This window comes from Sciurus carolinensis, chromosome 4 (assembly GCF_902686445.1).
Source record: "Sciurus carolinensis chromosome 4, mSciCar1.2, whole genome shotgun sequence".
Lineage (NCBI taxonomy): Eukaryota > Metazoa > Chordata > Mammalia > Rodentia > Sciuridae > Sciurus > Sciurus carolinensis.
In genome coordinates this window covers 118,822,014-118,834,609 of record NC_062216.1, presented here as the reverse complement: position 1 = coordinate 118,834,609, position 12,596 = coordinate 118,822,014, and the positions used below count along the sequence as shown (strand labels likewise).

General features: G+C 35.4%; 1 pseudogene; it reads right to left on the bottom strand.

The window, feature by feature from the left end:
• Nucleotides 1-9,585: 9,585 nt before the first annotated feature.
• Nucleotides 9,586-11,463, bottom strand: LOC124982927 (60S ribosomal protein L6-like; annotated as a pseudogene).
• Nucleotides 11,464-12,596: the final 1,133 nt, after the last annotated feature.

The following is a 12,596-nucleotide window of genomic DNA, read 5'->3' as shown; positions in this document are numbered from 1 at the left end:
AGAAAAGACAAATAGTTGATCTGTAGAGTATTTCATACTCTACATTAGTCTGTTTAATTCCTCATGAGGTCACTTGACATGCTCCTCCATCCCACATATTTTCTGTAAATGGCAATTACTTCTAGAGTTTTGATTAGATGGGTGCCCAACATTTTTGGCTTTTTTTTTTTTAAGATGGTGTTGTGTGCTTCAATTTGCATAACATCAGAGGCATAGAGTATCTAGTTTCTCTACTTTTAGTGATGCTGAGATTGATCAGTGATTTTAGGTGGTGACAATCTCATCTCTATTGTAATGTTCCACATTCATCTTTGATCTTCTGTCTATACCTTGATGATAGTTGTCTGAATTAATTACTTCACTGGAAGGTAGCAAAACTGGTAAAATTTTTCTAATTATATTATGCTTTAAAAATGCATTAACTGAAATTCTTCTATAAAGAAAAACTTTGAATCATGACTTTGTTGTCCCTGAAATACAGTTCACATTCAAGGCTAAATAAATGCTCATTTCCTTCCTTTAAATTATCTATTATCCAACACTCCAGTACTTGGTACTTTAGTTACTTCCAATGGTGTCCACTGAGTTTTAATTCTGATCTCTCTCTCTCTCTTTCTCTCTCTCTCTCTCTCTCTCTCTCTCTCTCTCTCTCTCTCAATCTCTCCATCTATATAAACCAGACAGCTTGGGGTATTCAATATGCTTTAGTCAACTATTTTTGTTAGGTTTTGCTGAAATTGTCCCATTCCCGTCTTTGTTCAACAGAATTCCTTCACGTTTGTTCCTGTGACATCAACTTATACCAACCCATTAGTCTTTGTCTTTCTTTTTTTTTTTTTTAGCATAGGCTGTAGCAGGCTCAAGCTATAAGTTCAGACTTAGACTTGGTTATTTTCTCAAGGGACTATGTATGGTTCCTTTTATTTAGGAGTGAAATTCAGATTCAAGAGTCTGAGTGCTAGGTATTTTCATTGGGTATTTGTTGTTTCTAAGATTTTCCAGTGGACAGAACTAGAAAACACATACTTTTGAAAAGAAAATAGAAGTCCATATGGATATTTACAATTAAAATTTAGCACTACAGGATTTTTTAATTAACTTCCTTGATTCTATATTTCAATGGCTATTTCTCCACTTACATCCAAAGAACCCATTGTAAAATGAAAAGACTGCAAGTCAAAAATGCATTTGATATTCCTAACCTACTGAACTTCACAACTTAGCAACATAGTGCATTTTATCATATTAATTGCTTACCTTGTGATCTTGTGACTGGCTGGGAGCCCAGCATCATGCAAGAGTGTCATATAGCATACCACTAGCCTGGAAAGATAGCAAAATTCAGAATTTAAAGTATGGTTTTCTAATGAATTTATATTGCTTTTGCACCATCATAAAATCAGATCATAAGTTGAACCATCACAAGTAGAGGATTATCTGTATTTCTTTTCTCTCACATTGAAAGCTTTGGTTTCTAGAGTGTTAATGTCATTTTTATTTGCATTGTTCTATAACTCATAAAATAGTGTTACTATAGTAATGATTAATGCTATTAAAACCTAACTACTAAATCAAGTTTAATACTGTTTTGTAGCTTTACTTGCCTTTAGCATGTATTTTATATTACAAACTTGATATGCAGAGATCATCAATTTCAATTTATTTTCAACTTTTTGTGTTTTAAATTTAATTTTTTTTTGTCTATTTAAGCTTATTTTTAACTGATATATAAAAGCATACAGTTGTATATATCTATGGGTTATCATGATGATTTGGTACATGTATACATTATGCAATATTCAGTGTGGTTAACCATATCTACCTTCTCAAATATTTATCATTTCTTTATGATGAATGGACTCAGAATCATTTCTTCTAGCTTTTTGAAATGTACAGTCCTTTATTGTTATCTATAGTTCACCTACTATGCAACAGCACACCAGAACTTCTTACTCCTATGTAACTATAACTTAGTATTCATTAATCACCTCTGCCTAGCCCTCTGTCCCCCTACACACCCAACCCCTGGTAACCACCATTCTACCCTCAATTTCTGTGATATTAACTTTATACCACTACTGTTCTGCTGGATTATATGGCAGATCTAGTTTAAACTTTTTGAGTAACCTCCATGCTGTTTTCCATGATGACCGTCACTAATTTATATTCCCACCAACAGTGTGCAAGGGTTAACTTTTCTTCACATCTTGGCAGTACTTGTTTTCTCTTGTGTTTTTGGTATAGTCTTTCCTACTGGAGTGAGGTGATTTCTCATTGTGATTTTGATTTGTATTTCCCTGATTAATAGTGATGTTGAGCATTTTTAAAATCCTCTTGACCATTTGTATTTCTTCTTGAGAAATGTCCATTTAGATCATTGCTTATTTTTTTAATCAAGTTATTTGTTTTTGTTTGGTTGGTTTGTTTTGCTATTGAGTTTTTTGTGCATTTAGTAAAGAAATATCCACAATGTATATAAGCTAAGGCACCACAAAAACCTGGAACCCACAGTGCTCCTAACAAAAATCTAAATGACCATAATTAAAGATGTAAGGGCTTTGTTGAGAGACTGAAAGAAAGGAAAAAGGATCAAATCTGTATTATCTTTGGAGGGAGCATAGGAACTTGGAATAGAGAACAGATATATAATAGTTTCTGAAAAAATTAGAGAAAGATGAAAACATGTCTTTTAGAATCATGAACATTCTATTTGTTGAATAACTTTCTCATTTATTTATGGCTCACTAGCCTTCATATAGTAGTTGAGTCCAGCAACAATAAAAGCCTATAAAATAAAATACTGAGATATAAAAGTTTAAAAGTCAAAATCCAGAAAAAATTAGATTAAGAATGCAAGATTAAAAATAACAAAAAAAATCAGAATATTTTGCAGACAATAAGGAAGAACATAAGCCTTATCTGAACTGTAAATTTTTCTCTAAACTTCCTAGTACCAAATAAAGGGCACCAAATACACAAAGTTTTCTGTTGAAATAAAAAATTGGATCACTCTCCAGAGGAATAAGGACTTCTTGGGGTATTTAGTTCTAAACAGAATGTTTTAAGGGACACCTCAATATATGAAATAGTGAGTGATATACCAAAATTCTCAAAATGATTTTATAGTAATAGGTGTCAATTGCCTGTTTCTATAAAAAGCTGTTGTTATCCTTTGAAATCTGCATTGGTCATTTGTTATTTTGGCTGCCCAGAATTAATCTCATTTCTTAAGTTATTTCTTGCTTCCCAATTCTTTTGAAGAAATAATAATCAGCTAAGGATAATCAACTAATCTAGTGTCCTATCCTCTCTGGGGTGGGTATAGAAATAAGGGTAAAGTATAATCAAATGTAAGAGAAACCTCAAAATATATGTGGTAGTTTGTTCTTCCACTGAGTAGTCTTTTAGGTTGGCAAATCGACTCTGCCACAGAAGATCACTGAAGTATCCTGCTCCTTCCATTTTGTTGATCTGCTCTCCTCTGGGCTGTGTCGCTGTGCCATCACCTGCTGTAGCAATGCTGACTACAACTAACTCATCCTCATCCTACATGCCTACATCTGCATGTGTGAACGCAAATTCTGGCAAAGGTGACTTTGTCTTTTAGAGAAACTGGCAATCATGAGCACTTTCTATTCACATTCTGTTAATCAAAACTTACTCACATGGTCATACTTGGCTGCAAAGGAAATGTAATCTGAAGCCCCATCGCCTGTATCCAGCTTAGTCTCTGGACCTCCATTTCAGAATGGAAAATGGGTGCTTATGGACAGTTATCACCTTCTAGCACATCAGGGAGTGAATGCACATTACCTGGAGATAAGCCAACCAAATTCTCCCTTTCTGAAGCATGCAAAGTGATTACACAACCAAAAAAATGGTTAAATTCATTTCAGGATCCGAGAAAGTGTGTGAATCAGTTCATCAATTGCTGCCACCAAGAATCTCTGGAGCTGTGTCCAAGCCTGGTTCCTCAGACTCCTCTTAGATCTGAGGAAGTCTCTGCTGCTGTTTGACAAACCCCCTTTTGTTAAAGAGAGTTTCCTCAACAAGACTATCTCAATGGATCCAAACACCTGTTCATAAAGGTAATTCTACTGTGGATGAACATTTAATAGGGTGCAAGTATGTATTTCCCCCCTTCATCCTTTAAAAAAAGGTTAATTTTATTCTAAAAGTATACTTGCTTTTATTTGACTAAAAAAGTATCTGCAATATGGAATGATCCTAATACCCTGCTTCATTACACTCAAACAAGCTATAGTGACAAAATTTTAAAGTGTACTTTTTCTGAATCAGTCAAGATTCTGAGCTATTGCATTAAATGGACTGGTAAATGGTAAATTAAGGGGGAAGATGAGGATAATATAAAATAACCATGCAAACAGTTTCAGTATCTCCCATGACAAATGTGAAATAAAAAAGAAATGGTTTTGGAAGCTGAATTCAGAATAGTGGAGATGTTTACTACTTCAGCAGAGATAAAAATTCTAGCCAAAATGACACCAAGAAAAAGGGCAGAAATCTTCATGTGTGAATATATTGTTTATCTTAATGATAAAGATTGGTTCATAGAGTTGGATTATGTAGCATTTTCCCCTCCAGGGTGTAACACTCTCAATCAACACTGGAAGGCAAGATTGTAAATGTTTTCACAGCCATGACAGGATCTTGGTGAGGCAAATGAAATGTGAAAGTCAGATGAAAAGACTTGATTGTGGAAGCTATAAGTCATTTGAAATTTTCAATTCATTTACCTGTGATGAAAATTACAGTGTTGAGATAAAGTAAAGGATAATAACATCAGACATCTTTCTTCACTAAAATAGTTATTTGAAGACTATTTCTCTGAAATAGAAAAAAGAGACTGACCAGTATATCAAATACCTTTTCAATCCTAGATATGGATAAGGGATGTAACCTCTGAGCCAAAAATACATTCAGTATTGTACTTAACCACCTATTTTGGATTCTCTGAGACTCTCTTCTTCATTAATAGCCGAGATGGCTATAAGAATTTTAAAAAATTAAAAACATGGAGCTATTTCTATCCATAGATATCTAAAAAAATATGGTGACACCCTGGCAAGAGGTGTATTTGCAGACTTTGAACCTGAAACACAGTGTTAGCTGCCTTCAGTTCCTTTGTTTCACAAAATCAAGTGCAATTTGGTACAATAACAAATTACCCATTATACAATGAATTTACACTGGGATCTATTTCTTTGTTTGTTTGCAGTAATTGAATTTTGAAATTAAAGCATACAGAAAACAAAATTCATATAAGCTTTTAAAGTAAACTGGGAATCTTGACTCTTTTTTTTTTTTTAAACTGATCATCACAGCTTTGAGCTGTTATTCACAGCTGGACAAGATCTATTTTATAGGTTGAAGCAACACAAAGCCCCATGATCTCAAGTGGTCCACAGATTTATAATAATTTGAGCATGATGCCCTTCTGAATACTATTTTCAGATTGTTGTATGTTTTCTAGTAAGTTCTGTTTGATATAGAAACAGCAAATGTGAAGGAGTACTGATGAATTTAATTACATCTGTGATTTCTAAATATATGTGTTATGATTCCAGCATCCTGTCTCTCCTAGGAAATCTTAGCTCTGCAGAAGTACAAATGCCCTCAAGTTCCAGGTTGCCTTTATCTATAATGTAGGTTCCTTGAGGAGCATAACTGATATCTTGACACCTCTCATGATGACTAAAATGCTCATAGTATTGCCAAATCATATTTGGGAAGTAAATCAATGACTTGCTGCCAAAGTCATTACAAAGAAGAGATTTTTGAGAAGTTGTATGTTAGCTATTATTATTGCTCGCAGCTATTTATTTTCTCATTGGTGCTACTAAACATGTCATTGAAAAACTAAATAATGCATCACAGGGGAGTGGCATTTCATCTCATCCTTCAGGCCCTCACAAACAAATTTCATACTTTGTGATTTATATTTGAATCAGTTGATCTATTAAACTTTATTGAACGTATAGGAAGCATGTGGAAGAGTGGTTCAGAACCAAGACTTGGCAGTAAGACAGACCAAGCTCTGCCATTTCCAACTTTGATCCTAAGCAATTACTAGATTGAAGACTCAGTTCCTCAACAGCAAATAGCATATGCCTTATTTTTGTAAAAATCAAAGGAGTTAAAATGTGCAAAGTGCAAGCACCATACCTGGTGAAGTCTAAATGCTTAATAAATTATAGTTACTATTCAGTACTTCAGCAGATACTGTAGTGAATAGGAAGAAGAACCAGCCTTGAGTTTAGCCCAAGACTTTGCCCTGTAGTTTGAATAGGCAAGCTATACACACAAATAAATAAAAATCCAAAAACACAGTGAGAAAGTCATATTACTAGCATAAGAAATGGTTGCTGAATAATTTCAGAGAAGAAAAAGATTTTAAAAAAAAAATGAAAGTCAGAAAAGGAATCATGGAGGAGGCAGAATGTGAAGAGGGTCATAAAGAATAAACAGAATTTTAACAAACCGAGAAAGAAATTTGGGTTCAAGCAAAGGCACTAAGGCAAGGAGAAGGAGGCGAACAAGAGCACAGAGGCAGCGACAAGCATGGCATGCATGGGAGACCACAAGGAGAAGGGCTGATTGTAACAGAGGTTCCTTTTAGAAGCACATAGAGGTATGCTCAGCTACAAAGTGATTCCAAATAGAGGAGAAGATGGAAAGAAAACAAGAAAATTTTATTTATTTTTATGAAATTGACATTTATTATACCACATTGGTGTAGAATAATGGCAGAAAAATTATGTTTAAGGAAAATTAATGTTTTTCATGTATTAGTACTACTAATACCAAATTACAGCATATAAATGGTGGATGATGTTGAAGTTAAATGGCATTCCCAATGCCAACAACAAGAGTTTGAAGCTTATCAGCCTTTTAGAGTTGTCTCTAGTTGGGTGGTGGGACCAGGACTTTATATTTTCACAATTGCTGGATATTGGCCTCTAGGGAAAAGAGCCATGACTGGGAGAAGTGGTTTTCTGAGCAGAGACAATCCTTGAAAGGATCTGTCAGCTGAGGGCCACCTCTGGCTGTAATCTTAGTGCCTAAGGAGGCAAGGCCACCATTTCCAAAGGAGAATCTGGACAACGTAACACAGCATCCACAGTAGCTGTCTCTACTTGCAAAGGAGACATATAAAATAGTGAGAGTGTGATGTCTTAAGGTCTAGTCTAATCATTTCACTTCGATTGTTCCTGCCCTCAGTTTAGTACTATTCCATGTGTAGGTATAAAATAGGGAAAAGAAATTCTAACAAAATTTGGGCAACTAAAATTGACAAACAACAACAGCATCTCTACCATATTTTCTTGAACATATCAAATGCAATTTCAATTCATATATAACAAAATCCCATAAAATCCTCTTCTACCATTTTTTTGTTCCTTAATCTCTTATATGAACATTCACACCCTCCATTTCTCTCTCTCTAATCCCATCAGCAATTCAAAGTCAGCCCTCCTGCTGTGGTCTTACTTTCTCTCTCTGCAAATCAATGCCAGTTTCCTCTGTGGAAACTCTATTTTCTGTCAGCTAACATCATTCTTGCTAGATTGTGCTTCTGTCTAATTCCACTCCATTACCCTGATATTTTACAGCAAAGGTCAAGAGCACACATGATGGGCACCCCTTATGCTGAAGGTTGTTTCCCCTCTTACTCTCATATGCCCTAATACATCGTCTGTTGTTGTAATGGCAGGTTTGTGTTTTCCCTATGGTCTCTCTGTAGTGTCAATCTCAATAAATACTAAGTGAATGTATCAGACACCTCTCAGCCACCATTTACTCCAGCCATTTCTGTGGTAACCAGTTTTGCATAGGCGTAACCTGACAGCAACCTGCTCCTAGTATCATGTACCATTTATTATCAGCCCCCTGGGCTTTACCACAGTGTTATAGGAAACTTTTTTGCTATTCATTTATGGATAATATGAAAAAATCATAGAATATTCACACCAATGGGCAGCACTGGACCAATGAGAGAAGGAAACTGATAAATAAGGTTCCCTCTCTCCAGTGAACAATTCCGAAGCATAGCCTATTTGGTCTATATGGACATCACAAGGACCTTGTGAAATTCAGTCTCAGTCACAATGGTGAATCATTTGAGAACCACCATTAGATTGGCTTTTGCTCCTTTCCTTTTCCATTTTCTGGGATCACTTTCCAAACTATCTTCCCATAAATTCTTGTCTCAGGCTCTGTTTACTGGAGATTACTCAGAGGAAGAGACAAAGAAAATAAATGAATGATGATAGAAGAGAACTCTTGGCAGAAGAAGAAATCAAAGAGCCTGTAGAAGCAATTCCCTATTACTTCAGAAAGGCAGAAATATATGCATTGTTCCACTATTCTGTCCAACACTTTAAATACTTTAGATACCGTACAAATATTCAGAATAGAGTTTCTGGGACTACTTTTGTCAAATTCTGCTCTCTGTGTGTGTGTGTGCGTGTGTGTGTGTGTGTGTGTGTGTGTGTGTGTGTGGTGTGTAGGCAAAAAGCAAAGGAGTTAGACCCATGCCTTACAGTGTTTTTGCAAACATTGATGACTTATAAATGCAAATTAAATAACTGTCCATTCTTCTATAAACCTTCTAACGAAGAAATGGCAAAGTGGAACACCACTGGACAATACAAATTAACAAAGTTTTGATAAACTACCACCTGCTTCTGAGCATTTACATTTGAAATATAAACTTTTTCTTTGATAAAAAGGGTTATAATTTTTAGACTCCTTTGAAAATGTTCTTTTTAGATCACTCATTTAAAGAAACCTAATATTCTCAAGGTTCTGAAATTGGTGATGGGTGGGCATGAACACGTTGTTCACAGTTTGAATTATGCTTCATGCCGCAATGGGATTTGATGATATTTTTCAGGTACACCCACCTTCTCCTCCTCTCATTCTATACTAACTTATTTATCTCTATACCTGTCACCACTCCTTCCTGGTATGCATTTTAGCTCCTTATATTAAAAAAAAAAAAGTATTTCAAAACCACACTTTATGTAAAGTCCATTAGTACAATATGCTATTAAAATGTGAATTCAATAGACATGAGAGGCATAAATGCTATGGGTTCCTACGAATGCTGGTTTAGAAAAGAGATGCTCTCCCTGCCTGCTGGTTAACCTACAAGTATTTGACAATTGCTACATGTGAATCATTGTGTTAGAGTCACAGCAATCACACAGATCTACAGTAATCCTTCTCCCACAGCGAATTGCTCTTGTACAAATGTTAAGCATACTGAAATTTAATGAGTCATCCCTGTTGCTTTTCACTGAAGTTTGATGGGGCTTATACTGTTGCTTTGCTTCAGCCAGAAAATAAAAAAAAGTTATCTCTCTCTTTTTCCTCCTTATTCGTCCCTTTTTCTTCTCCCTCCCTTTCCTTTTCCTTTTCTTTTACTTTCACTTTGCTTTTGAAGAACAATGTCTCGGGAGGCAAAAATAGGGTTTTAATAAAGATTTGTGTCTTGTGACATCTTCCCTAATTAGCTAAATTAGTCTTAAATAGTTTTAGGTTCCCTGTATTCTGAAAGATTCAAGCCAAAAGAAGCCTTGGGTGAGCAAAGGGGTTGAAGCAGCCAAATCTCACAGAGTAGGGATGGGAAGAAGAGAGCAGCTCTTGGGTGGGGGCAGTTTCAGGGACAAGGAGCAAAGGAGGCTTGTTCCTAGGAGGTGACACAGAACAGTAAGGAAGCAGAACTTAGAATTTTCTACACATATCTGTGTTAACACAGCTGATCCTAGAATGTATCCAGAATGTCTTGAAGACCTGGCATGTAAACTCAATCCCAAACTACATCAGAGAAAGCACGGAGCCAGGTATAATGGTACATGCCTGTAAGTCCAGCTACTTGGTAGACTGAGGCAGGAGAATTGCAAGTTGGAGGCCAGCCTGGGCAATTTAAAGAGAACATTTTAAAATAAGGGCTTGGGGATATAGTATAGTGCTGGCCTAGCATGTGTGAGGATCTTGATTCAATCCCCAGAACCAAAAGCGGGGTGGGGGAAGGGAAGAGAAGGAAAGAAAAAAAATGGATGACTCCATCTTGTACTTCATCAGTAATATAAGTCAATGGGCTAAATGGATAATTCATGTTTGATGTGTCTGATGAAAACTTTTTCAATAAGATTTCTGTTTTTTCAGTCTTTATTTGAATAAATGGAAACTTTTCTTTAAAACTCTACAAAATTTTGGTGAAAAAAGTAATTATACTGAGTAATTGAGGTTGTCAAACACTAGGTTGTTTGTATTATTGTTGTTCTTGGTTTTCAGCAGTGCTAGGAATGGAACCCATTCCTCGGGCTTTGTACATGCTAGGCAGGTCCTCTATCACTGAACTAAACTCACCTAGACACTAGGTTTTACCTTTTAGACAAAAGACAAGAGAATCTCAAGAGTCAACTGCATCTTCCAATAAAGCAGAAAAGTATCAAGATTTTTGCAAGGTTGAAAAAAAAAAAAAAAAAGCAGATCCTAAAAAGCAAGTATGTTTTATTCTAAAAACTTCAAAACTTAAGTTTTTACCCACTCCTTGATATATACCCATGTATAAGTTATACTCCATGTATGTATATGTCAAAATATATTCCACTGTCATGTATATCTAAAAGAACAAATCAAAATAAAAAGAGCTGCCCTGTGACCCCCCCATTAGTAGCACTCCCCTTCCTGCCTATGACCCAAGCATACAGGCCACACCTGACTATGGACCCTAGCAGGCCTAACTACTCACAGATCCTAACAACATGTTTTACTGAAGGGTTTCTCCTTTCTAAATTAATCCAAAAGAAGCATTGCTACTAAAATGCACAACAAACAAAAAGCAAAACAAAACAAAACAAAAACACAACACTACAAATATAAAGAAACAGGGGAACACGATACCACAAAATAAACCAAATAAATCTTTAATAACTGACATGAAAACCACTCTCTTGCCTCTGTGGCTCCCAGTAAGGATGACCAAGATGCTCCCAGGAGTGATACTGACTGGCCATTTTCTCACATGGTGACTGAAGGGTTTTTTTTGCCATGTCTCAACAGCTTTCATGGCACATCTACAGTTGGATAGTATCTAGGCATTTTGCAAAGATTAACCACTCTGGTTCCACCATTCTTGTCACCACTGACTGGTTTTGTGACGGTAGCAAGAAACTTCTTTTTCTTATTCTCAACCTTAGATTTAGCAGCTGAGTACTCCCTCTTCTATGTGGCTTTTTGGGAATACACAGCAGATCGGGACTATCTGCCATTTCCTCTAACCAGGACAGGGTTTTGACTGCAGTGGGGCTTCCCCTTCTTGGGTTTCTTATCCTTAGGGTCTCCCTTTTTAACTTTGTCAATATCATCAGCCTTCTTGGCTCCAGGTTTCTTCTCCTTAGTGTTTGGCTTCTCAGTCTTTTCAACCGCCATCTTGCAAGATGGGAAAGAGAACTCCTCAGAGTTATTCTTTAACAGCTAATCCAAGGGCCTCTTCCTACACACCTGATCCCTGTGTTAGATCAGATTTTCCCTATCGTGTCAGGCAGATGCCACAGCAGAGTACTCTGCCTCAGAGTCATGATTTTTCCTTGACCAAATTTCATTGTAATTCTTTGAATTAAGTATCATCAAGGACATTAAAAAGACTGTTAGATTATTTCATAATCATATACATATATTTTTCAAAATGATAACATTGTGTACAACTTGAATAGACATTTGACTTTGACTTTTAGTTTTGAATTGTGGACTATAATGGAGTTTGAAATCAAAGTCTTTCGTCTTCTGTTATTTTCTAAGTTGGAGTAATTGGAATCAATGTAAAGATACATTGTTTTGGCATCCAAGATGTAGACTTTGTAAATATTATCATTTCCCACTTTTTAAAAAAATTCTGAATCACTTCAATGCTGTCAAGGGCATTATGTATATTGAATTTTGGATTATGCATCATTTCACTCAAAGCACTGAGCCAAATTAGAACTTACATTGTAAATTTCCAAAAAGATAGTTTTGAAATACTTTTGGCTTTCATTCTGTAATTTACATTTTTATTAATATCACCAAAGTTTCTGTAAGAGCACACACTGCATCTAATTGAGTTTTAATGGCATAATGGCAACGACCTGACTTTCTCATTGTGGATTCTGCAATGGTTCAAAATTTGCATTTTGTAAATGTGCTTTCAAAACATTTCAATATTTCACTGAAGCCAAAAGGTGGTAATTATATACCCCTTAGATGATTTTATAAAAGGAAAAAAAGGGACAGGAAAAGAGTTTTTGCTTTATTGTTTACTACCAAGTTTAAAGAATATGTAGAACAAAAAAATTAAAATGCCTTAGAGTATTTTAAGAATCTTTTGTTGCATAACACTATGTTTTCTATTTTCAAAATTAGACATGTTATGATCCTAGGTTCCTAAAATTTTGGGCTCTATTTATTCTATTATTTATATGTAACTATATAAACTACCAGTACATATGTAAAATCCTTCCTAGAATCTGGTCTTGTATATCATCCTCTAAATAATGGGCAATATTTAAATATTACTTATTGTCAAT